Source organism: Hypanus sabinus, chromosome 23 (assembly GCF_030144855.1).
Source record: "Hypanus sabinus isolate sHypSab1 chromosome 23, sHypSab1.hap1, whole genome shotgun sequence".
Classification (NCBI taxonomy): domain Eukaryota; kingdom Metazoa; phylum Chordata; class Chondrichthyes; order Myliobatiformes; family Dasyatidae; genus Hypanus; species Hypanus sabinus.
In genome coordinates, this window is record NC_082728.1 from 6,803,893 (window position 1) to 6,829,102 (window position 25,210).

Consider the following 25,210-nt stretch of genomic DNA (forward strand, 5'->3'; position numbering starts at 1 on the left):
ATCATTGACATATAATGTAAAAGTAATCGGTCCCAACATAGAACCCTGTGAAACAACAGTCACCGGCAGCCAACCAGAAAATGCTCCCTTCATTCCACCTCTTTGCCTCTTTGCCTCACTGCTTTACCCATGCTAGAATCTTTCCTGAAATACCACGGGCTCGTAGCTTGTTAAACAGCCTCATGTGTGGCAGTTCATCAAAGACCTTCTGGAAAACTTTTCAGCTTTGATGATATTGGCAAAGTTCTCATGATTCCATCGACAAAGCATGAACTTGAATTCCCCAATGCTAAATTTGTGCCGGATTGGACACATGGCAGGAACAGTGAGACTACTGAATGGAAATGAAACACCATGAGAGATGACTGCAAGTATAGGTAATTTACACATTTCTATTCCCTACCTGAACTTAATTAAATATGTTTCATTGCTTAAAAGTGTTCGTAAGTGATTTCATTTTATTTTATTTATAAATATACTTTATGCTTTAATTACTTGTTTGATATTTTAATAAGCTTGTAATGTCCAGAGAATACAGACGCAAAGTCTACAACAGCTCTAAGAATGGGCAAAGCTGGGATATCAAAGCCTGTATTACCACGCAGTATATAGAGCCACACCATTTAAGATTAAAGAGGCACCCATCAGTATTGGCAGATCCACAAATGATTAAGACCATACTATTTACTTATTTCAGGTAATCTGTACCAAGCTCTAGCCTATAAGGTCTTTTATTTGTAGCCTCAAATTAAATATTAAGACTTGATCACTTAATCAAGCTCATTTATGTACAAATCTTTCTCAAAGGTCAGTTGACATAGTAGCTTTTTCCACCAATGAAGTGGCAGACATGGACCAGCATGTTTCTCCTTGCCAAATCAATCATTACCTGTGGGCTGTGACTTTTCTCCCTGAAGTCACCTTGAAGGATCACTGCGTCTCCCTCTGAGATGCAGATCAGGATGTTTTCAAATTCAGTGCATAAGGGCACCTTGGCCTTACCCAACCTCATTCTGGATTTGATGACTGTGACATGTAGGCTCCAAATCAGAGTGAGCTGAAGGGTGATGAATCATTCACTAAGTTCACGAGGGAAGCCGCTACTATGCAAGGCATTATTGCAAAGCCTCCTCCATGAGGACAATGTTTCTTTTCTGGTTTGTCCCTCCTATGGGGGTCCTGACTTCTGAGTTTAACGTTTAAAGATCACAGTAAATGTATTATCAAGTACATATCTGTCAACAGATACAACCCTGAGATTCATTTGCTTGTGGGTCAGAAACTTCTCACTGTGGAGTGGAATTAGCCATATATATGGTTCATTTGTTTATTGCAGCATTTGAAAAGATGAGTCTCATGCTTAACATCTGCAAGGTGAAACTCTTAAATCAACTTCCTATTTTGTACAATATCTCCCTCTAGCATTAAAGGTTATCAGAGAGAGCCTGGAAAATGTGAACCACTTCTTATCTATCAGGAACCACCACACAGTGACATCAGTCATCAATGGTGAAACTTATCATCACCTTAATTGCATCAGCACAGTCTTTGGGTTACTGAGGTAAAATGTTGTGAGGATCAAGTCTGCGCACCCAGCACAAAACTCACTGTCTACCTGGCAGCAGAGATTCTCATCCTCCAATATGTTTCTGAGGTTTGGTTTAACACAGGGGACTCGAAACATCCACCTCAGCAATGTTCTCCGAATCCATTGGAAGCATAATGAAACAAAGCAAAACCCAATCTAAGGCGAACATCACTGGGGCCACAATCACATCCAGTCAGCTCATTAGGCCATGTATTCACAATCCCAACATTAGATTCCCAAAATACACAGCTTGTTCCAAGTTCTGTCACAACCAGAGATTTCAAGTGGTCAAAGGAAAAGGAATTGTTTGGACAATACAAAGATTCTGTAGGTGGAGGGGCAGGTAGTGTTGAGGCAGCAAGGAATCTGCAGAGGGACTTAGACAGATTAGGAGATTGGGCAAAGTGGCAGATGGAATGCAGTGTAGGGAAATGTACGTAATGCGTTTTGGTAGAAGGAATAAAGGCAGAGACTATTTTCTAAATGGGAAGCAAACTCAGAATTTAGAGGTGCAGAGGGACTTAGGAGCCCTCGTGTAGGATTTTCTGAAGGTTAATTTGTAGGTTGAGTCAGTGGTAAGGAAGTCAATTGCAATGTTAACTTTAATTTTGAGAGAATTAAGACATAAAACCGAGGATGTAATTCTGAGGCTCTACAAGGCATTGGTCAGACCACACTTTGAAAATTGTGCAGTTTTGGGTCCCTTATTTAAGAAGGAATGTGCTGGCATTGGCAAGGGTCAAGAGGAATTTCATGAGAATGATCCCAAGATTGAAAGGTTTAATGTATCAGGAGCATTTTCAGCTCTGAGCCTGTACTTGCTGGAGTTTAGAAGAATGAGGGGAAATTGCATTGAAACCTATCAAATATTGAAAGGTTTAGATAGACTGGACTCAGAGAGAATATTTCCTTTAGTGGAGGAGTCTAAGACCAGAAGGCACAGACTCAGAATACAAGGACATCCCTTTAGAACAGAGATCTGGAGGAATTTCTTAAGCCAGAGAGGATAAATCAGTGTAACTCATTGCCACAGATGGCTTTAAAGTCCAAGCCATTGGGTACATTTAAAGCAGAGGTTGTTAAGGTTCTTCATTAGTAAGGGTGTCAAAGGTTACAGTGAGAAGGCAGTAGAAAGGGGTTGAGAGGCTTAATAAATCAGCCAGAGCAGACTTGATGGGCCAAACAGTCTAATTCCGCTCCTACAGGTATGTCTATGGTCTTAAAACTCTCAAAATATCCCTCATTTTAACTAATTTTTACAAAGAATGTCCTGCCCAGCTGCATTATCGCCTGGTACAGGAATCGCAAGGTTGCTGACCACAAGACCTGACAAAGGATTTCAAGGACTGCTGACAGGATCATCAGGGCCTTTCTTCCACCCATTAGAGATATTTATCAGAAATGCTGTGTATGCAGGGGTGTAAGCATTGTTAATGATCCCTCCCCATCTGTCTACTGATCTCTTTGACCCACTACCATCGTGCAGAAGGTACTGTAGCATTAGAACAAGAACCATTTGGATAGGAAACAGCTTCTTTCCCCAGGTCATAAAACTATTGATCTCCCTACCACAACCCAGGTCCAATCATGTGTGAGACACCAGTAATGCAATACAGATTACTTTTTTACTTGTATTGTATACACACCATATAATTTGTTAATTTATTTGTGATAATAATACTTGTGTTACGTGTGTGAGTTATATGTACTGTGTTGTGCACCTTGGTCCGGAGCAGGGGTTTCCCATCCTTTATTATGCCACCGACCCCTACCATTAACAAAGAGATCTATGGACTCTGGTTGGGAACTCCTGGTCCAGAGGAACGTTGTTTCATTTGTATACATGTGTACAGTTGAATGACAATAAACTGAACTTCAACTTGAACTTGAGCATTCCACCTCCAAAGGTTTATGGACACAAGAGTACCAGTCACTCTGTTCCTGTAAGATCTTTACAATAGTGCACTAATTCCACATCTATTTTCCCCAAGCATTCTGCAAAATGCAAAATCTCTATCTGTATTCAGTTTCATCTGCTACTCATTGTCCATTGTGCGAGTCTATCTGTAGATCAGTATAATCTGCACTTGTTACACCCAAGCTCAGTGTCATTAGCAAATTTTCTTATTTTACTTTGGATGCCAATATTCAAGTCATCATGTACATTGACCCTTAGGGGATTCCAGTATAGACTAATCTGCAGTTAAAAAAAAGTTATAACTCACAGTTATCCTTCCTTTGATCCAAACCTAGACAAGAATCCTCCTAATTCATGGGCTTCAATTTTGTTAATTAACTTTTTATGTAATACTTTGTTAAAATCAATGGGGAACTTTGTGGTTATGAGCCCAACCAAGACCTTTCAGAACACATTGCAGCAATTTGGTGGAAAACATAGATTTAAACCATTTTAAATAATCTAATCATCAACTCAATAGGAGTGCCTTCAAGTTTTGACCTGTGGCAGAAAATATAAAAGGCTCTAAATTGGATCACTTGTTACATAAATTTATTTTATGAACTCTACAAAAAATGACTGAGAATCCTGAGCAAAATATGGATTAGTATCTTCCCATATATAACTTAATTGGCATATCTGCCTTCATATAGTAATATTTGTTATACTTCCAAAGTAATTAAATGCCCTATGATATCCTGAGGTCATAAAATACATTGTAATAATGCATGTCTTTTTTATTTTATCATTTTACTGAGTACTATTTCACTCAAAGTCACACATTTCCTTCAGTTTTCTTTAGCTTAAGTTCATCATTAGATGAACTTAACATTTTTATAAAATGTGAAATGTAGGGTATAAAAGATAAATGTAAATATTGTAAACATTTGGAATTCAGCAGAATTTCTGGATTGAGGCTGTTACAACTCCAGGGGCAAGTCTGGACCCGGGGGCTGGTGGGGTGGTAGGTGAGGACAAGGGGAACCCTATCCCTAGTGGGGTGGTGGGAGGATGGGGTGAGAGCAGATGTGCGTGAAATGGGAGAGATGCATTTGAGAGCAGAGTTGATGGTGGAGGAAGGGAAGCCCCTTTCTTTAAAAAAGGAAGACATCTCTTTCATCCTGGAATGAAAAGCCTCATCCTGAGAGCAGATGTGGTGGAGGCGGAGGAATTGCAAGAAGGGGATGGCATCTCTCCCATTTCACACACATCTGTTCTCACCCCATCCTCCCACCACCCCACTAGGGACAGGGTTCCCTTTGTTCTCACCTACCACCTCACCAGACTCCGGGTCCAACATATAATTCGCTGTAACTTCCGCCACCTCCAATGGGATCCCACCACCAAGCTCACCTTTCCCTCCCCCACTTTCTGCTTTCCGCAGGGATCGCTCCCTATGCGACTCCTTTCCGCAGGGATCGCTCCCTATGCGACTCCCTTGTCCATTTATTCCCCTCCATCCCTTCCCACCGATCTCCCTCCCGGCACTTATCCTTGTAAGCAGAACATGTGCTACACCTGCCCTTACACTTCTTTCCTCACCACCATTCAGGGCCCCAGACAGTCTTTCCAAGTGAGGCGACACTTCACCTGTGAGTCTGCTGGTGTGGTATACTGTGTCCGATGCTCCCGGTGCTGCCTTCTATATATTGGTGAGACCTGATGCAGACTGGGAGACCTATGAACACCTATGCTTTGTCTGCCAGAGAAAGCAGGATCTCCCAGTGGCCACACATTTTAATTCCACGTCCCATTCCCATTCTGATATGTCTATCCATGGCCTCCTCTACTGTCAAGATGAAGCCACACTCAGGTTGGAGGAGCAACACCTTATATACCATCTGGGTAACCTCCAAATTGATGGCACGAACACTGATTTATCTAACTTCCGTTAATGCCCCCTCCCCTTCTTATCCCATCCCTTATTTATTTTTTTTTATAATTTCCCCTTTTTTTCCTCTCTCTTTCTGTCCCTCTCACAATCACCTTTTGCCTGTTCTCCATCTCCCTCTGGTGCTCCTTTCTCCCTTTCTTTCTCCCTAGGCCTCCCATCCCATGATCCTCTTCCTTCTCCAGCTGTGTATTCCTTATGCCAATAAACTTTCCAGCTCTTAGCTTCATCCCTCCCCCTCCTGTCTTCTCCTATCATTTCGGATTTCCCCCTATCCCTCCCACTTTCAAATCTCTTACTATCTCTTCTTTCAGTTAGTCCTGATGAAGGGTCTCAGCCCAAAGTGTCGACTGTATTTCTTCCTATAGATGCTGCCTGGCTTGATAGAATCTTAAAGTTAGTTTCTGACCAAAGTATTATCTTAGAGTTAATTAGTCATAAAGCAATACAACAGGGATACAAGCCCTTTGACTCAACAAATCCTTGCTGACCCTTCTGATCCTAGCCCCAGCTAGTTCCAATTTCCTGCATTCGACTCATATCCATCTAAGCCTGACCTCTCCATTGCAGCACACCAAGTGCTTCTTAAATGATACCTTTGTACCAGTCTCAACTGCTTACAGCTCATTCTATGTAAGAATGTTGCCCCTAAGATCCCTTTTAAATCTTTCCCCTCTCTAAATCTACTGTATGCCCTGTAGTTTTGGACTTACGTAACCTGGGAAAAAGTCCTTTATGATTCACCTAATCTATGTCTCTCATAGCTTAAAAAAAATCTGTAATGTTACCTATCATTCTCCTATATTCCAAGGAATAAAAACTTAGCCTGGCCAATCTCTCCCTATACCCAGGCACTCTAGACCTCTAGTCCTGCAACATCCTCATAGATCTTTTCTGCACATGATCAAGTTTAACTACATCTTTCTTATAGGAGGACAACCAAAACTCTACACTGTACTCCACATGTAGCCTCACCAATGACTTCTGCAATTGCAACATAATGTGCCGTCTCCTGTACTTAGTGCCCTGACAAATGAAGGTCAGGTTGCCAAATATCTTTTTTTTTACATTCACTTTATGACAATATTTATTTAGAAAAATGAGTTTTAAAGGGCAAGTGGAAAATAAAGGGTTCTCATACACATCACTGAGTATAAACCTTGGTAGTATCTCTGTATTTTCCATCAGGTGCTTGGTAGTCAGTTATAGGAGGAGTGTAACTACATCCTGGTAGTTCCAATGGGAAAAGTCCTTGGTCCTGTTTAATAGCAGCCTGGTACAAGTCCTCTGATTCAAGTCGCAGTTCTTGTAGAGCTTCGTGCTGTGCATCTATCATGGACTGTATCACTTCCTGTTCCTTTTCATGTTCCTTCTGTTTATATCGTGACCATTCCTTCATCAGAAGTGCTCGTCGCTCACTCTCTTCCTCCATCAGTTTGGGTGGGTCTCGAACTCTGGACTCTTCAAAGAACTTTGTGAGAAAGACAAAGTCTTCAATTGGGATCAGCTCTGGTGGAACCTGTTCCAATTTCTTCAATTTCTTTCTCAAATGGTCTCTCACCGCCTGCTCTCTTCTGGGATCCAGCTCTCGTGGGCAAAGATTCTCTGAATGCCAGCAGGGATGTATGCCAGTGGCTGCCTCGAACCAAAGCATTCGACAATGCACGAGGAATCAAGCCGAGGAGTGGCCGGGCCATCCACGCCATGTTAACCGGGGCACCTTGAGTCCTTCACGCTGTCACAACTCCTTGCTCCAACCAGTCCACATTACCCGAGCCACTTCCAGTGGTGCCGCCAAATATCTTTTTCACCAGCCCAAGTGCATCTGATGCTACTTTCAATGAACTATGCACTTGTACCTCTAAGTCCATATCCAAGGACTGGAGGCTCGGGAAGCTTGTCTCTGTGTGTGAATATGTGGGGAAAGGGGCTTGCTTTGCTGTTGTTTTGCTACTGTTGTTGCTGCTGCTTGTGTTGTTCTGCTAAACTACGTTGGTGCCGGAATGTGAGGAAATACTTGCAGGCTGCCCCCAGCACATCCTTGATTGTTGATACAAATGACCTATTTCCCTGTGTGTTTGATGAACCTGTTATAAATAAATCTGAAATTCCTCTGTTCCAATACAGTCACTAGTGCCGTGCCATTCATAGTATATATGCTGCATTAGTTTAACTTTTTAAAATGCATCACCTCACACTCATCTGTATCAAAATCTACATGCCACTCTTCCCTAAACAACAGATCTCAGCTAATCAGGATGCACAACTCCTCCTCCCTTGACACCGTCTTCAACATGGGTGCCCCCCCCACCCCCCGGGCTCTGTGCTAAGCCCATTGCTGTGCACTCTGCTCACACATCTGCACAGCCAAACACCTGAGTAATCACATTGTCAAGTTCGCTGATGATGCAACAGTAGTGGTTTTTTTTTACCAAAAACAATGAGGTGGCCTGCAGGGAGGAGGTGGAAGAGCTCGAAGCCTGGTGCCAGGCAAATAACCTCTTCCTCAATGTCAACCAGACAAAGGAGATGGTTATCAACTTCAGGAGAAGTCGCACCACTCATATCCTTCTTTACATCAGCAGTACAGCAGTGGAAACTACAAGAAATTTCTAACTCCTATGAGTGCACATCTTGCACGGCCTATCATGATCCCAGAACACACCCAATATGACCAAGAAAGTTCATCAACCCTTCTGAACTCATCAACCCTCAGTACGCTGAGGAGAGCTGGACTGGACACATCTATACTCACATCTTTCTACAGATATACAGTAGAACATACTAACATGCTTTATCATTGCACGGTACAGAAACTGCACTGTGGAGGACAGGAAGGTTCTACAATTGGTGGTCCATAAGATATAGGAGCAAAATTAGGCCATTTGGCTCATTGTGTCTGTCCACTCATGGCTGATCCAATTTTCCTCTCAGCCCCAATCTCCTGCCTTCTCCCTATATCCTTTAATACTCTGACCAATCAGTAATCTATCAACTTCTACCCTAAATACACATCAAGACTTAACTTTGACAGCTGCCTGAATTCCACACATTCACTGCTTTCTGGCTAAAAAAAATTCTTCATCATGTGTATTCTAAAAGGATGCCCCTCTACTTTGAGGCTGTGTTCTTTGGTCTTAGACTCTCCCACCATGGGAAACATAACCTCCACATCCACTCTATCAAGGCCTTTCACCATTCGATAGGTTTTAATGAGGTCACCCCTCATTCTTCTGAATTCCAGTGAATATAGGCCCTGAATCATCAAACGCTCTTCATATGACAAGCCATTCAATCCTGGAATCATTTTCATGAATCTCCTTTGAATTGTCTCCAGTTTCAGCACATCTTTTCTAAGATAGGGGGCCCAAAAGTGTAAAACAGAGTCAAGGGTAGATATAGGACCATTACAAAATGACGCTGGAGATATTGTAACGAGAGATGCAGAGATGGCAGAGGAACTGAATGCGTATTTTGCATCAGGCTTCACAGTGGAAGACGTCTGCAGTATACTGGACATTCAAGAGTTATTTCCCATGGTAGGGAATTCTAGGACAAGAGGGCACAACTTTAGGATTGAAGGACGTCCATTTAGAACAGAGATGCGAAAAAATTACTTTAGTCAAGAGGATGGTAAATCTGTGGAATTTATTGCCATGAGCAGCTGTGGAGACCAAGTTATTGGGTGTATTTAAGGCAGAGATAGATAGGCTCTTGATTAGCCAGGGCATCAAAGGGTATGGGGTGAAGACAGGGAAATGGGGATGACTGGAAGAATTGGATCAGCCCATGATTGAATGGCAGAGCAGACTCGATGGGCCGAATTGCCTGCTTCTGCTCCTAAACCTTATGGTCTTATGGTCAAACCAACAGAGCAATGCCATCCTCTCTCCTGCCCAACCTTTTGATACAATATGTATCCTTGGATATTATGCTCCCAGCTATAATCTTCCAGCCATGATTCGGTGATGCCTACAACATTATACCTGCTTGCAAATGTGTTACAAGTCTACCTTATTCTTAAGAAAGCTGAGAGCTCAATCCAAGATATCCTGGCACCTGGGAGGCAACGTACCATCTGGGATCTTGTTCTTGCCCACAGAACCTCCTGTCCGTTCCCCTAACGAGTCCCCTATCACCACAGCATGCTTCTTCTTCCTCCTTCCCTTCTGAGTCACACTCAATGCCAGAGACCTGACCACTGTGACATTCCTCTGTTAGGTCATCTCCCTGATAATATTCAAAGTGATAAACCTGTGGTTGGCCACAGGGTACTCTACACTGACTCCTTAATCCCTTTCCCTTTCCCAGTTTCCTGTGAACTGCACCTTGTGTGTAACTGCCTCTCTATATATCCTATCTATTGCCCTTTTAGCCTCTCGAGTGATCCAGAGTTCATCCAGTTCCATCTCCAACTCCTTAATGCAGTTTGCTAGAAGCTGCAGCTGGATGTACTTCCTGCAGTTGTAGTGGTCAGGGATACTGGAGGTCTCCCTGCCTTCCCACATCCCACAAGAGGAGCATTGCACTGAGATGCCTGACATCCCAGCTGAGCAGGTAAAAAGAAGAGAAGGAAAAAAAATTAAGCTTTTTTTCCCCTTTGCTTTCTCTGAGTGAATCTTCTCTTCGCTGAAGCCTCGAAGAGCTAAAGTCTTAAGATCACTTGTCTGACTATGCCTAGTCAGACAATGACTGCTGCGCTTGCCCCTCTGTCCCTTTAATTTTTTCTTCCTAATCAATGCCAGACACCGATTGGCCACTGGTTACTGCTGCAAACCGCTCTTGTCTTTTATCTCCAGGCAGTAGACCTGTTTGAAGTCCCCTTCTCTCCAAACCTCTGATGTATGGATTGGCTGCTGGTCAAAGCTCTTGTCAAAACATATCACTGGCACCAGCCTACTCACAATCAAGGACATAAATACAGAAAAGTGCCGGAAAATGGCCAGTAACATCATAAAGTTTCCTATACACCCTGCTCATGGACTGTCTGTCCCTCTGCCATCAAGGAGGAGACTACGTAGTATTCACACCAGAACCACCAGACTCAAAAACAGTTACTTTCCCCAAGCAGTAGTGCTGATGAACACCCACCCCACCCACCCACCAACTAACCCACCCCTCCACATTGCCAATCACCACTCTTTTATCATTTCATGTAAGTCAGTTTATGTACAGACATTCCTGTGCTTCACATCATTTTATGGCCATACAATCAATCTATGTATATAAGCTATCATATGATTTATATTTATTGTGTTTTTAGAATTATTGCATTCTTTAACTTATTGTGCTTTTTTGGTGCTGCATAGGATCTGGATGAACAATTATTTTGTTGTTCTTTGCACTTGTGTATTAGATCTAACTGATCAAGATACCTTCTAACCTACAATAACCTTTTTCACTATCAACAAAACCACATTTCATGTTATCCACAAACTTACTGATCAAGCCTTGTGCATTCACATCCAATCATTTATACAAATAACAAAAAACAAGAGTTCCGACACTGCCCTTTGGGGTACACCACTAGTCACCAGCCTTAATCCTGAGAAATGACCTTCTACCATGACCCTCTGAACCAATTCTGAATTCACCCAGATAGCTTTCCCTGCATTCCATGAGACCTAACATTCCATATCATTGGACCATTGATAAACTCACCTTGCAAAATTGTTGGGGTTTTAATGTCTGTTGTATAACAAATCACTGAAAGTACACAATGTTTTTACTGTGCCCTTAACATGTTTAATAAGGAATTTGAAAAAGGGATGTGCTTCCAATTTTGGATTCCTGCTCCGTTTTAATATGACTTAGACTACTGACACTTATGCTTCATCTTTCAGGAAATGGCATGCTGAAATCTCTTTGTATTCACTCATATCCTTTAACATCATTCTATTAGATCTAGTCTTACTTTATCTTTACTCCCCAAATGCATTGTTTCACAATGATCCACATGGAAGTACTAGCCATCTATTCTGCCAACAACACACATGTATACATTTTACCTACATCTTACACAGACATCTCACATCAACATATTGCAAGATTCTGCTGACTAAGCTATGTTCCCATAAAGGCAATTATTCCTCTGTAATCTGAGTAACACCCAACCTTTTCTCTTGTCTGAAAATCATGCTAATTTCATTTTAGTTCAGATGTTTTGAAACATATTTTTGATAACATACCTTTTACACTACACTTATTAAACCTCCTTTTCCCTTAACAGTTGGTCCCATCTTCAATTTGTCATCCAGGATCTATCCTTAACAAATATATATTGGCTGTCCTTAATTAATTCTGCATTTCAGTGAACACTATTTGCTTGCAGTTATTGCATGCATTTTTTCTCTCTCTGTACATTGGCCTGTTTTTATGGGTTCCTTTGGGTTTCTTTGTTTTGTGGCTGCTTGTTAGGAGATGAATCTCAAGGTTGCATAATGTATACATACTTTGATAATAAATGTACTTTGAACTTTGATTCCTAGGTGTTCACCAACATAAATCAAGATAACAGTTTCTAACTACAATAGAAGGGCACCGCGATAACACAGCATTCAGCGTGACACAATTACAACTTAGGGTGATCCGGAGTTCCAGCGGTATTCTGTAAGGAGTCTCGCTATGTCCACCCTGTGGAATGTATGGGTTTTCCCCGGGCTATTGTTTCCTCCCACATTCCAAAAGTGCACTAGGTACATTAACTGGTTATTGTAAATTGTCTTGTGATTAGGACAGGATTAATTGGGTTTGCCGAGGATTGCTGGGGCGGCAGGGATCGAAGGCCTGGATGGGCCTACTCTGCACTTTATCACTAAAAGAAAATAAAATGAAATAAAGTCACGAATCTGATGAGTATCTAGTAGTCTGGCTTCTTTTCTCCCTGCTTGAGCAAACCTTCGGTAGTGCTCCTCTCAAACTCAGAAGACTGAAAGAATGAGCCATATCCTTTGCTACGAATATTTCGAATGTCTATGAAATGCCCAATTGATCCACATTCTCAGTGTTAAAACAAACATCCCACAGTTAAAAGTCAACCCAGAAAGCCATTCCTTCCTTATGAAATACCTGTTTCATTTTTATACATTATAAAACATTCTATTTCCTTAAATATTATGCCTTTTGATCTCCACCTATATTGTAGTCCCTGTAATCTCCCTTTCATCTTCCCACTGCCTGTTCTAAATTCCTTGTCCTTTTCTTCAGTATTATTACCAAACATTTAATCCCTATTTATAGAGAAAGCATCATCCTTTGATGAACCCCTCTTGTGCTTTGTGTTTAATTTTATTCAGGGCCACCATTCTCCCTACCTTCATATACACCTCCAGCCTATCAAATACCATCCACCCAAATTCTTCCATTTTTGGCCTTCTGTACATCTTCCTTCTTTTACTCCATACTACCTCTTGCATTAGCCTCTCACCATCCACCCTACCAGTGGTTGATGTTTAACTCATATCTCAGAAGTTATCAATGTTGATCTACTTGCTTGACTTTGTTCATTTTGGTTGCGAGTTATACAAAGCTCTGATATGATAAATTTGCCCACTGCAGATCAGAGTAGTATGGGAGTTGAGCAAAATACAAATGGACTTGGAAAAGTGTCTCTGGGGAATTACATCAATTAAACAAAACCTAGATTGTAGGTTTATAGGTCTGGAGGTGAAGCAGAGTGATGATGATGTTTAACGGCGACTCCCTTGTTTGCATCTTTGGAAACAGCTCTATTTCCACTCTGCAGATGGGTGGATTGAGGGTCACTGTCATGGCAGGAGACCCATGTGTTGTCAGGGAAGTCGAAATATCTACGGCTATGTGCCCAGAGACCCGAGATCTTTCAGACCTTCGGGCACAGAGCTTGAAAAAAGCAGCATAATGGACTTTTACCATCATAAACCAGCGGGTTGTTGGTTATGTCTCTCTGCTTGACACCTCCTTCTCCCTTATGAGGGAGAGAGAAAACCTGTGGTATGTCATATACCAAGTGAAACGGAAATTCTTTCGGGTAACTGCAAGTCTGTGTCTTTGCTATCGCTTTGTTCATGCTTGAGTGCTCAGTGGCAGATGCTAATGCTGTTTTTGCCGGTGGGGGTGGGGAGATTATTGCTTGCTGCCATTTATGTGCGGGAGGGAGAGGAGCTGGGGGCAGTTTGGGGTTCTACCATTTAACTGTCGTTCATTCTTTGGGGTACTACTCTGTTTTTGTAGATGGATGCAAAGAAAAAGCATTTCAGGATGTATATTGTATACATTTCTCTAACATTAAATTGGACCTTTGAACCTTTGTAAGCCTAATCTAAGGTGAGTGCCGCCTGGACTTGGAATCAAAGAACCCATAGACCAAAACTGCTGCACTCAGTGCAAATGATTAAAGATAAAGATTAGCTTTATTTATCACATATACAGTGCGTAGAAAAATTATTCACCCCCCCACCCTTGGAAGTTTTTATATTTTATTGTTTTACAGCATTGAATCACAGTGGATTTAATTTGGTTTTTTAACACTGATTAACAGAAAAAGACTCTTTCCTGTCAAAGTGAAAACAGATCTCTACAACATGATCTAAATTAATTACAAATATAAAACACAAAATAATTGATTACATACACATTCATGCCCTTTACTATGACACACCAAACCATCACTTGTGTAGCCAACTGATTGTAGTAAAAATACACCTGTATCTGGAAGGTCCATCTGCTGGTGAGTCAATACCTTGGCAAAAACTACACCATGAAGACAAAAGAACACTCCAAGCAAGACTGTGAAAAGGTTATTGAAAAGCACAAGTCAGGAGACACTGAATATCTCTTGGACTACAGTTACATTAATCATCAAATGGAAAGAATATGACACAGCTGTAAATCTGCCTAGAACAGATCATCCTCAAAAACTGAGTGACCATGCAAGAAGGGAACTAGTGAGGGAGGCCACCAATGACAATGACAACGCTGGAGGAGTCACAAGCTTCAGTGGCTGAGATGGGAGAGACTGCACATGCAACAACTGTTGCCCAGGTGATTCACCAGTCACAGCTTTATCAAACACCTCACATTATCAAAAACACTCCATCCCTACCATGAAGCATGGTGGTGGCTGCATCATGCTGTGGGGATGTATCACTGCAGCAGGCCCAAGAAAGATGTGAAGGTAGAGGGTAAAACGAATACAGCAAAATACAGGGAAATCCTGGAGGAAAACCAAATGCAGTCTGCAAGAGAACTGTGACTTGGCAGAAGACTTGTTTTCCAGCAGGACAATGGCCCAAGCATAAAGCCACACAGGAATGGCTTAAAGACAACAAAGTTAATTGTCTGTAGTAGCCAAGTCAGAGTCTAGCCCTCAATTCAATTGAGAATTTATGGCTGGACTTGAAAAGGGCTGTTTACTCATGATCCTGGTGCAATCTGACAGAACTTGAGCAGGCTTGTAAAGAAGAATGGGGAACAATTGGAGCATTAATAGGGTGCACCTATTAAATTCTGACTTGAAGGGGGTGAGTAATTATGCAATCAATTATTTTGTGTATTGTATTTGTAAATAATTTAGATCACTGTAGAAATCTGTTTTCACTTTGACACAAATGAGTCTTCTGTTGATCAGTCAAAAAAGCAAATTAAATCCTGTGATTCAATGTTGTAAAACAATAAAACATGAAAACTTCCAAGGGGAGTGAATACTTTTTATAGGCACTGAAGCATTTATGCCCATAATTTACTAACCCTAACCCGTACGTCTTTGGAATGCGGGCAGAAACCAATAGACTCAGACAGAAACAAACAGAATGAACAAACTCTTTACAGACAGCAGCGGGAATTAACCTTTGATTGCAGATTGCTGGCTACTGTGCCACCATGCTAACTAATAATGATTAGACTCTGAATTAACTGGTTCACTTACAAAGATGGAGGGCACAACTCAAAGTCAGCAGCTGAATATTTTTTGTCTGCCAACGTGAGCATTTCTCCAGCGTTAATTCAAAGGGAAAGAGATATAACGTTGCCAAAAAAGCAGTGAGCCTGAGGACTTAGTAAATCTCAGATTTCAGCAAAAGAGGACAAAAGTTGATAAGAAAGGGAAATTAGAAAACAAAAGTAATCGAGTAAGAAACAAAAACAGGTTGAAAAATCTTCTAAGGTTTTAAAAAAGGATGTAAAAAAAGATGAGCCAAAATAAGAGTGGTTGCCTTGCATTCAGACACAGGAAAAATTACATTGATGAATAAAGAAATTACATTGCCTTGTCACAAAAGAAAACACAGAAATTCTCCAGCAATTGTTGGAGATCAGCAAGTTGAGCATTAAATGAAGGACTGAAATGATCAGAAATACATAAAAGTATTACCAAAATTATCCCTTTCACCAATCCCCTCCAAGCTTCTCAATACACCCACCCTCCCCCATCTACCTACCTTTCCCATCACCTGCCAGCTTGTACTCCTTCTCCTCCCCTTATCATCTTACTCTGGCTTTCTTTCCAGTCTTGATGAAGGGTGTTGGCCTGAAATGTCAATTGTTTATTCATTTTCATAGATGCTGCCTGATCTGCTGAATTCCTCCAGATCTTCAGCATCTATAGAATCTCTTGTGTTTATGACAAAAATTACATGGGGTTTGGAATGGTTCCCACATACAGGAAAGTGGCAAACGTTACCCTGCTATCTGAGAAACCCAAGAGAAAGAAAACGGGGAACAATTGACCAGCAAATATGCCATCAGCAGAAGGGTACAGGCACTGGTCTGTTATTGTCACATGTACTAAGATACAGTGAAAAAGTCCTGTTTTATATGCCATCCTGGCAGATTATGTCAGACGATCATATAGAGTTAGTATAAAGAAATAAGAATAGAATGTTGCAGAGAAAGTCCAGTGCAGGTAGACCAATTAATTATAGGGGCAACAACAAAGTAGATTGGAGTTCAAAAGTTCACCTTTTATCATACGAGAGCACTGTTTAAGAGTTAATCTTTTAGCAAGTGAGAGTCACTGTTAATGGCAGGATAAAAGCTATCCTTGACTCTGGTGGAATGTACTCTCAGGCTTTTGTATCCTCTGCCTGATTGGTGATGGGGGAAGATAGAATGTCCATAGTGGCAGGGGTCTTTGATTACCTTGGCTGCTTTCCCAAGACAGCAGGAAGTGTAGATGGGGTCAGTGGAGGGGAGGCTGTTTTGTATACACAACTCCCTGCAATTTTTTGCAGTCTTGGGAAGAGCAGTTGCTATACTAAGCTGTTACGCATCCAGATTGGATGGTTTCAATGGTGTATCTCTAAAACTGACAAGGGAGAACAGTATAAAACCATATAGACTATAAGCCAGAGAAAAATTAGGCCATTGGGCCCATCAGGTCTGCTTGCCTATTCCATCACAGCTGATTTATTAACCCTCTCAACCCCATTATCCTTCCTTCTTCTCTAACTTTTGATGCATTTACTAATCAAAACCTATCAATGTCTGCTTTAAATATACCCAATGACTTGGCCTCCACAGATACTTGTGGAAATAAATTCCACACATTCACCACGCTTTGGCTAAAGAAATTTCTCCTCATCTCTGTTCAAAATGGATGTCCCACTGTTCTGAGGCTGTGCCCACTTTTCCTAGACTTCCTCCACTATAGAAAATATCCTCTCCACATCCAGTTTATTTAGGCCTTTCAACATTCAATAGGTTTCAGTGAGACCCCCCCTTCATTCTTAACTCCAGCAAGTACAGACCCAGAGCCATCAAATGCTTATCATACATTAACCTATTTAATTCCCAGAATCATTCTTGTGAACGTCTTCTGGCTTCTCTCCAATGGTAGCACATCCTTTCTTAGATAAGGGGCCCAAAACTGCTCACAATACTTCCTAAGCGATCTGGCCAATGCCTTCTAAAGCCTTAGCATTATGTCCTTGCTTTTATATTCTAGCCTTCTCAAAATGAACACTAACATTGCACTTGCCCTTCTTACCACTGACTTAACCTACACATTAACCTTTGGGGAATCCTACTCGAGGACTCCCAAGTCCCTTTCTTGCCATTCAGAAAATAATCTACACCTTTATTTCTTCTACGAAGTGCATGACCATACACTTCCTAACACTGTATTCCATCTATCAACTCTTTGCCCATTCTCCTAATCTGTCTAAATCCTTCTGCAGACTTTCTGCTTCCTTAAGTCTATCTGCTCCTCCACCTGTCTTTGTATTTTCCACAGCATGGGCACAAAGTCATTAATTCATATATTCAAATCAAAGACAAATAATGTGAAAAGAAGCAGTCCCAACACTAAGCCCTGCAGCTAACCAGAAGAGGTCCCCTTTATTCCTAGTCTTTGCCTCTTGCTGGTCAGCTAATTTTCTATCCATGCTCATTTCTTTGCTGTAATACCACGGGCTCTGATCTTGTTAAGCTTATGAAAATCTAAGTAAACCACATCCACTGTCTCTCTTTGGTCTACCCTTACTTTTATTTCCTCAAAGAACTCCAACAGATTTGTCAGGCAAGATTTCCCCTTAAGGAAACCATGCTGACTTTGGCCTATTTTATCATCTACCTCCAAGTACCCTGAAAACTCATTCTTAATATTTGCCTCCAGCATCTTCCCAACCTCTGAGGTCAGGCTAACCGGCCTATATTTTTTTCTGCTTTCCTTCCTTCTTAATGAGTGGAGTGATATTTGTAATTTTCCAGTCTTCTGGAACCATTCCAGAATTAGTGATTCATTTCTAATGCCTTCACAATCTCCTCAGATTTTTCTCTCAGAACCCTGAGGTTTAATCTATCTATTCCAGGTGATTTACCTATCTCAGATCTTTCAGCTCTCAACAGTCTTCTCCTTTGTAATAGCAGCGCAGCTACACTCACTTCTGCTCCCAACACTCTCAAACTTATGGGATACTGTTAATCTTTTCACAGTGAACAGATGCAAAATACTTATCAAGTTCGTATACTATTTCTTTGCCCCCTATTATATCCCTCCAGAGTCATTTTCCAGTGGTCTGATATCCACTCTCACCTCTCTTTGTATATTTGGAAATAGTTTTTGCATCCTTTTTGACATTATTTCCTAGCTTACCTTCATACTTCATCTTTTCTCTCCTTATGACTTTTTAAATTGCCTTTGGTTTTTAAAAGCTTCCCAATTCTGTAACTTCCCACTATTTTTTTTGCTCTATTATATGTACTCTGTTTTCCTTTCATGCTGTCTTTGAAAAGTTATCACCTTGGTGAATGGTAATCTGATTTAGAAAACAGTGACAGGATTTGGCAGAATCAACAGGCAAGTATGAAGGAGTAATCATCTTGGGAAAAACTGGAGTTTTTGAGGGTGTGACCAGTGAAATAAGTAAGAAGAAACTAGTGGATGGGATGCATTTAGACTTTTTGAAGGCTCTGATAAGGTAATTATATGAGGTCATTAAACAAAATAGAACACATGGATTTAAGGTGATATACTGATTTATATGAAGGTCTGGTAATCGTGCATAAATCACTTTCAGGGTGCAAGGATGTGACTATGGGCTGCCACAGTGATCAGTCTAAGGGGCACATGTAATCCCAGAGATAAATCAATAATCTGGATAAGATTATCCATTTACATTTGATGACAATATAAAGATGGGTACTGGTTGCTTGAAGTTTCAGGAGTGGAGGGGACATTGACCAGAGAAGAAAATATGCAAGGACATGACAGATGGAAATACAGTTTAAGTAATATAGTCATTCACTTTGGGGGAAGAAATCAATATGTAGAATATTTTAACAAAGTAAGAGATTGAAAAGTATTGGTGTTCAAGGGTACCTCGTACATGAATGAAGATAATTATTGAATTGGGATTAAGAAGAAAGGCAAACAGTATGTTGGCCTTCACAGCATGAGGATTTGAGTATAAAAGTAAAGATATCTCACTGAAATTATTTAGGAACAAATGGTACCACACCTGGAATACTTTATATAGGTTCTGTCTCCCTACTTAAGGATGGAATTATTTGCAGTTTAGAGAGGTATGGATTGCAGTATCAAAGTAAGGAGTTGGCCGTTTAGAGTTTAGAAGAGAAGTTTCTTTTGCCCAGAGATATATGGTCCTCTGGAATTTCCAGCCAGCACGGTGTGGAGACTTGGTAATCAAGTTTATTCACTCAGTGTAAATTCTCCAGCCAGCAGGGTGTGGAGACTTTGTAATCAAGTATATTCATTGATTGTGAATTCTCCAGAGAGCAGGGTGTGGAGACTCAGTATTGAGTATATTCACTCAGTATAAATTCTGCAAAGAGCAGAGTGTGGAGACTCAGTATTGAGTATATTCACTCAGTATGAATTCTGCAGAGAGCAGGGTGTGGAGACTCGGTATTGAGTATATTCACTCAGTGTGAATTCTGCAGAGAGCAGGTTGTGGAGACTTGGTAATTGAGTGAATTCATTCAGTGTGAATTCTCCAGCCAGCAGGGTGTGGAGCCTCAGTGATGAACTTTATCCTAAAGAATGATGAATTTCCTTTAAAATTAAGTGAATCATGGTATGTGCAGTTAGTTCAAGGAAACTATAGTGAGATACAAGGTCATTGTACCACCAGGCTCAGGGACTGCCTCTATCCTGCTGTTGTTATAAGACCATTGAATAGTGATGCTTCACAATGTACCTGGTTGTGATCTTTCGCCTTATTATCTACCTGCACTGCACTTTCTCTGTAATTGTAACACTACATTCTGCACTCTGTTCTTGTTTTACCTTGTACTGTCTCAACACACTGTTGTAATAAATTGATCTCTACGGGGTTTTCACTGTATCCTGGTACATGTGACAATAATAAAGCAACTTACCAATCTGAAAAGATGGGGTGGGAGGGAGAAATTGAATGGCTGAATCCTGAATTTCTGTATGTTCATGTATGTTCTGTATGTTCATGATTCAGCTGAGCTAGTAACTGATGCTAAAATTTTCTAAATAAGTTAATATACCCCAAAATACCAAATGATATGTACACAAGACAATTTCCTTAGTAAATTATAATTTATAATGGAAGTCAGCCCAATATAAATGCTCAGCTCATTTGAAATGGTTAATTTTTTTCCAGCATTGTTGTCTTGAGATCTGAAAACCACATTTCATTTTGACTGTTAATACTGTCCAATATTGTATTTGGTATTCTGTCAGCTCATTAATCATCACCCCAGAAAATAAATGGGAGCGCCTTGCAGCTGGCACACCAGCGATGATTAAAAATGCTTGGGGTGCTTCTGCAGACAGCATGATTCAAGTTTTAATTACCCTGTCAGAGAGTGTAGCTTCAATGACACATGCGCAAATGAGCAAGAGAAAAGTTTGGACAGATGAAAATGACAGATTTTTAAAAAGTCAAATATTTATAGAAGAAGAAGAAATCATTGTTATTTCAGGACAGATCCACAAAGGATGTACCATGAGCAGCACTGGGAGATTTACAACAATTGCTTTTTAAATTTCAGGCAGATTTTACAGCCATTCAAGCAAGTTCAAATGACTGGAAATCCAAGAGAGTTCTATTAAAAATCAAAGATTACAGATACAGGAAATTTGAAATAAAAACAGAAATGCCATAAATATTTAAAGTTCCAGAAGCAGCTACAGGATCTGCCCGATTAACTCATCTGACCTCATCACTGATGTCTTATCCATCCCTTACTTTCAGTTCTCTGCACTTTCTGTGCTGTAATGCTCTGTAACTTTATTTAAGATTGGCTTTATACCTTTCTTTCCTAGATCTGATGAAAGGACTTCAAACTTCAACATTAACCCCATTTTCTGGCTTCAGATTTCTAGCAATGATAGTTGTTTTCATTTTCTACAGGTGAGCCTTTTGGAACATGGAACAGTACAGCACAGTACAGGCCCTTCGATTGCCAAAGTTGTGCTGACCCTTTAACCTACTCCAAGATCAATCTATCTCTTTTCTCCCACATAACCCTCCATTTTTTTTATCATCCATGTGTCTATCTAAGTTCCTTAAATACCCCTAATGTATCTGTTTCTACCACCACCCCACGCACCCACCACTCTCTGTGTCAAAGAGATGACCAAATTCTCGTTTTGCAAGCCTTCTACCCCAGGAACCAGAAAAATGGTTTTTCTGCACTCTCTCACTCAACTCTGGCAAGTGCTTCCTTCTCTCGGTAAGTAGATCAAAACTGTACACAAGACAGTTTCACCAAGCCCTAAATAACTGCAGTAAAACACCATTATGCATGCACTTAAATCCTCTCATAATAAAGGAAAATATACTATTTGCCTTCCTAGTAGCTTGTGCAACTGCATGTTGGTCTTCAGTGTCCAATGTACTCGGACACATAGGTCCTTTTGAACATTATCCAAATCTCCAACTATTTCAAACAGGCTTGTGTTCTACTTTGTACAGCAATGTGGATAATTTCATATTTTTCTACATTATATTCTATCTACCTTGTTTTTGTCCACCTATTTAGCTTGTCTGCATCTTTCTGAAGCCTCTTTATATCGTCCTCTTGACTCTCAATCCCATCTAGTTGTATGTCAACAGCAAGCTCAGAAATATAACATTCAGTCCTTTCAGCCAAATTTTTAATATGGATCATTAGGCCACAGCACTTATTCTAGGATTCCAGATAACCAATTCTGAGTCCATAAATTATTTCTAATTCTGCACGGTCAAACCTTGCCAGGCAATCTTCTGGTGGGAGCTTCTGAAAATCCGAAGTACCACATCCACAGCTTCTCCTATTTATTCCATTAGTCACATCTTCAAAGACCTCCCGGTCAATTAGTCAAATATGATTCTCCTTTCACAAATCTACACCAGTTCTCTGTTTAGTCCTACTTCTGTTTACTATGTGTTCTGTTATAACATCCCTCAGTCATATTGCAGCATTTTCTCCAGTGACATTAGGCTGAAAGGTCAGTAGTTCCATGATTTCTCTTTTCCTTCTTTGCTAACCTTCATTTAACAGGTACAATTCCAGAATATAAAAAGGCTTTGGAAGACAACAACCAAAGCAATCATAATTCCACAGGCATTGCTTTTAAAATGCTGGAATGTTGATCTTAGAGTCTGAAATTTACTGGATTTAACAGTGTTTCTAATTATAAATATTATTTATTTTCATCCGTTCCTCATTCTCGCTAGACCCTTGGCTTTTTGGTATTTCAGATGGCTCTTCAATCCCAGTAAAGAGACAATGGAACAATTCCAGTCCAATGGATCCATCAGTCCTAATGTTCAGTCTCTGTACATGCGCAGTTAGATTCCAGGATGCAATCCCAAAATATAGGGAGCAAATTAATCCCAAGTGAAAGGCAGCAGACTAATCCAAATCCACAGATAAATCAGTCCTAGTTTTTAAGTCACCAGAACAATCCCAGATTACAAAACTAGTAATCAGATAGTTGATTAAACCCACTACACAGGCAGCACACTCATCTTTTTAAAAAGGCACGAGTTCCATTATTGAGGCCTCAGTTTAATCCTTGTATAGAGGCAGCAGACCAACTCCATTCACAAGTGGCAGACTAACCCTTTCTGTAGGAACAGGATCGATGCCTGTTCCCATACAACACTTTAATCCCAAGACGGTCATTGGCACACAACACTTGAATCCCTGCTCATGGGCTATAGAGCAGAAGCAAAACACAGGTAGTCAGTAATTCCGATGCACAAGCAGGCATACTACAAATCACAGGAAAAAAACTGAATTCAGGTAAAGACTTTGAATAAAAAGGTAGCTGATATGTAAATACAGAGAAGAAGAATCCCAAGCCTCGGGTCTCAAATCAATCCCAATAGGTAAGCAAGAAGAAAATCCCAATACAGAGAATGATCCTAATACATTGATACAAGGTAGTAGATATATTGCAGACAGAAAATCAGTCTGCTTAACAGGTAATAAATGGGTCTGTCCTAGTTCACATGGAACAGAACAATGTGAGCATTTTTTAAACAAATACTAGAAGACAAGAAGTATCCTAATCGTCACATAGAGGAAAAAGCTAAACCCAGTTCACAGGTAATGAGTCACTCCAAGTATACAGGGTGTCAATCAATCCCAGTTGACGAATAGCTGGATAGGTAATCAAGACCAGGGCACAGGCATTAGATTAATCCAAGTTCACATGCAGCAAATTAATTTACAGCATTACATTAACAGACGCATGTTAACTTTCAGTAATTCTCATTACATGAGTTCCCTTTAAAGAGCAACACCTTCCAATCTGTTAATCCCATTGCACAGTTAACAGCTATCAAATCAATTCCATTCAAAGGCAGAAGATCAATCTAAATACACAGGCACCAAATCAATCCCTGAACCCTCAATAAATCAATTCCACATCAATCCGAATATGCAGACAGCAGATTAATGTATACAGTTTGGCAAGAAATAAACCACATCACGTAAATAACAATTCAGTCCCAGTGTACAAGCGGGTTTAATAAGCCAATTGTTACCAATGCATAAGCATCATATCAAGTCTAGGACATGCGCAATAAAACAATTCCAAAAGACAGCAAGGAGATTGATCCAGATTCACAGATATTAGACTAATCCAACTGCAAAGGCAGCAGTTTAGTTCAAGTTCACAGGCAGCAGACCAATCCCTGAACACAGGCAGTAGGTCTAGCCCAATAAACCAGCAGTAATCCAAAACTCCCTTAATCCAGCAATTGATTTTGGGAGATCCTTAAGGTCTGGTATCTGACTCACCCAGTAGTTAGGAACATGAGCTAGAAATCCAGAGTGTGGACAGGGTGTGCGATCTGGGATTGGGGATTGGGGATCTGGAATGTACCTGGGGCTGAAGTCAGGAGCCTCGGGCAGGATTGAAATCTGGAATGCCAGAGTCAGGAATATGGGTAGGTTTGTGGCCAGAGGCAGGTTCCGGGATGCTCATATATCTCTTGCCCTCTGTAAACTCACTGGAAAATTTATTACATGACTGTGTTTAAGTATAAATAGGAGTAGCACCCAATAGTCTCCAAAACTTGTGAATCTGACAGTACCAATGCAATGGAGTCAGATTTATTATTTTGTAGATTAATGATAGAGTACAGAAAAGGTCCCTCAGTCCACCTACTGTATATCAGCCACAACATCCTCCCTGCTATACTCCTGTGTTCAGCCCCTCCCCTGCAGGTCCATCTTAAATGTTGCAAATTACGTCTCTAAATCTCTTCCCTCAAAGCTTGTATCTGCGCACAGCTGTTTTGGATTTCCCAACCCTGAGGAAAAGATTGTGTCCATCCACGTTAATCATAGCCCTCATGATTTTATAAACATATAACACCCACCCTTCATTCTCCTATGCTCCAAGGAATAAAGATCCACCTTACAATTCACAACATTTAGCCTTGGCAGCATCTCTGTAAATCTCTTTGGCACCCTCTCCAGTTTGATAATGTATTTTCTAAGTGGACTTCAGTTTTGGTTTTTCTTTGCATTTTTTTGAGGAATAGTGAGCACGTCAGTAGGGTTAGTATTTGCTCTGGGTGTCGGATGTGGGAATCCTGGGTACCTTCCAGTCTCCCAGATGGCCACGTCTGCACCAGGCGCACCGAGATGCAGCTCCTGAGAGACCATGTTATGGATCTGGAGCTGTGACTCGATGACCTATAGCTTATTAGGGAGAGTGAACAGGAGATAGAGAGGAGCTACAGAGAGTTAGTCACCTCGAGGCTGCAGGAGTTAGATGAGTGGGTGACGGTCAGGGAAGCGAGGGGAAGAGCTCAGATAGTAGAGAGCACCCCTGTGGCCGTCCGCCTCAGTAATCGTTATCTCG

General features: G+C 40.8%; 1 protein-coding gene and 1 pseudogene across 4 annotated transcripts in view; both read right to left on the bottom strand.

The window, feature by feature from the left end:
* The window catches only part of cep112 (centrosomal protein 112), a 526,403-nt gene that overhangs the window by 90,441 nt on the left and 410,752 nt on the right, over positions 1-25,210 (bottom strand). The window lies entirely within an intron of this gene.
* Positions 6,555-7,189, bottom strand: LOC132380286 (large ribosomal subunit protein mL40-like; annotated as a pseudogene).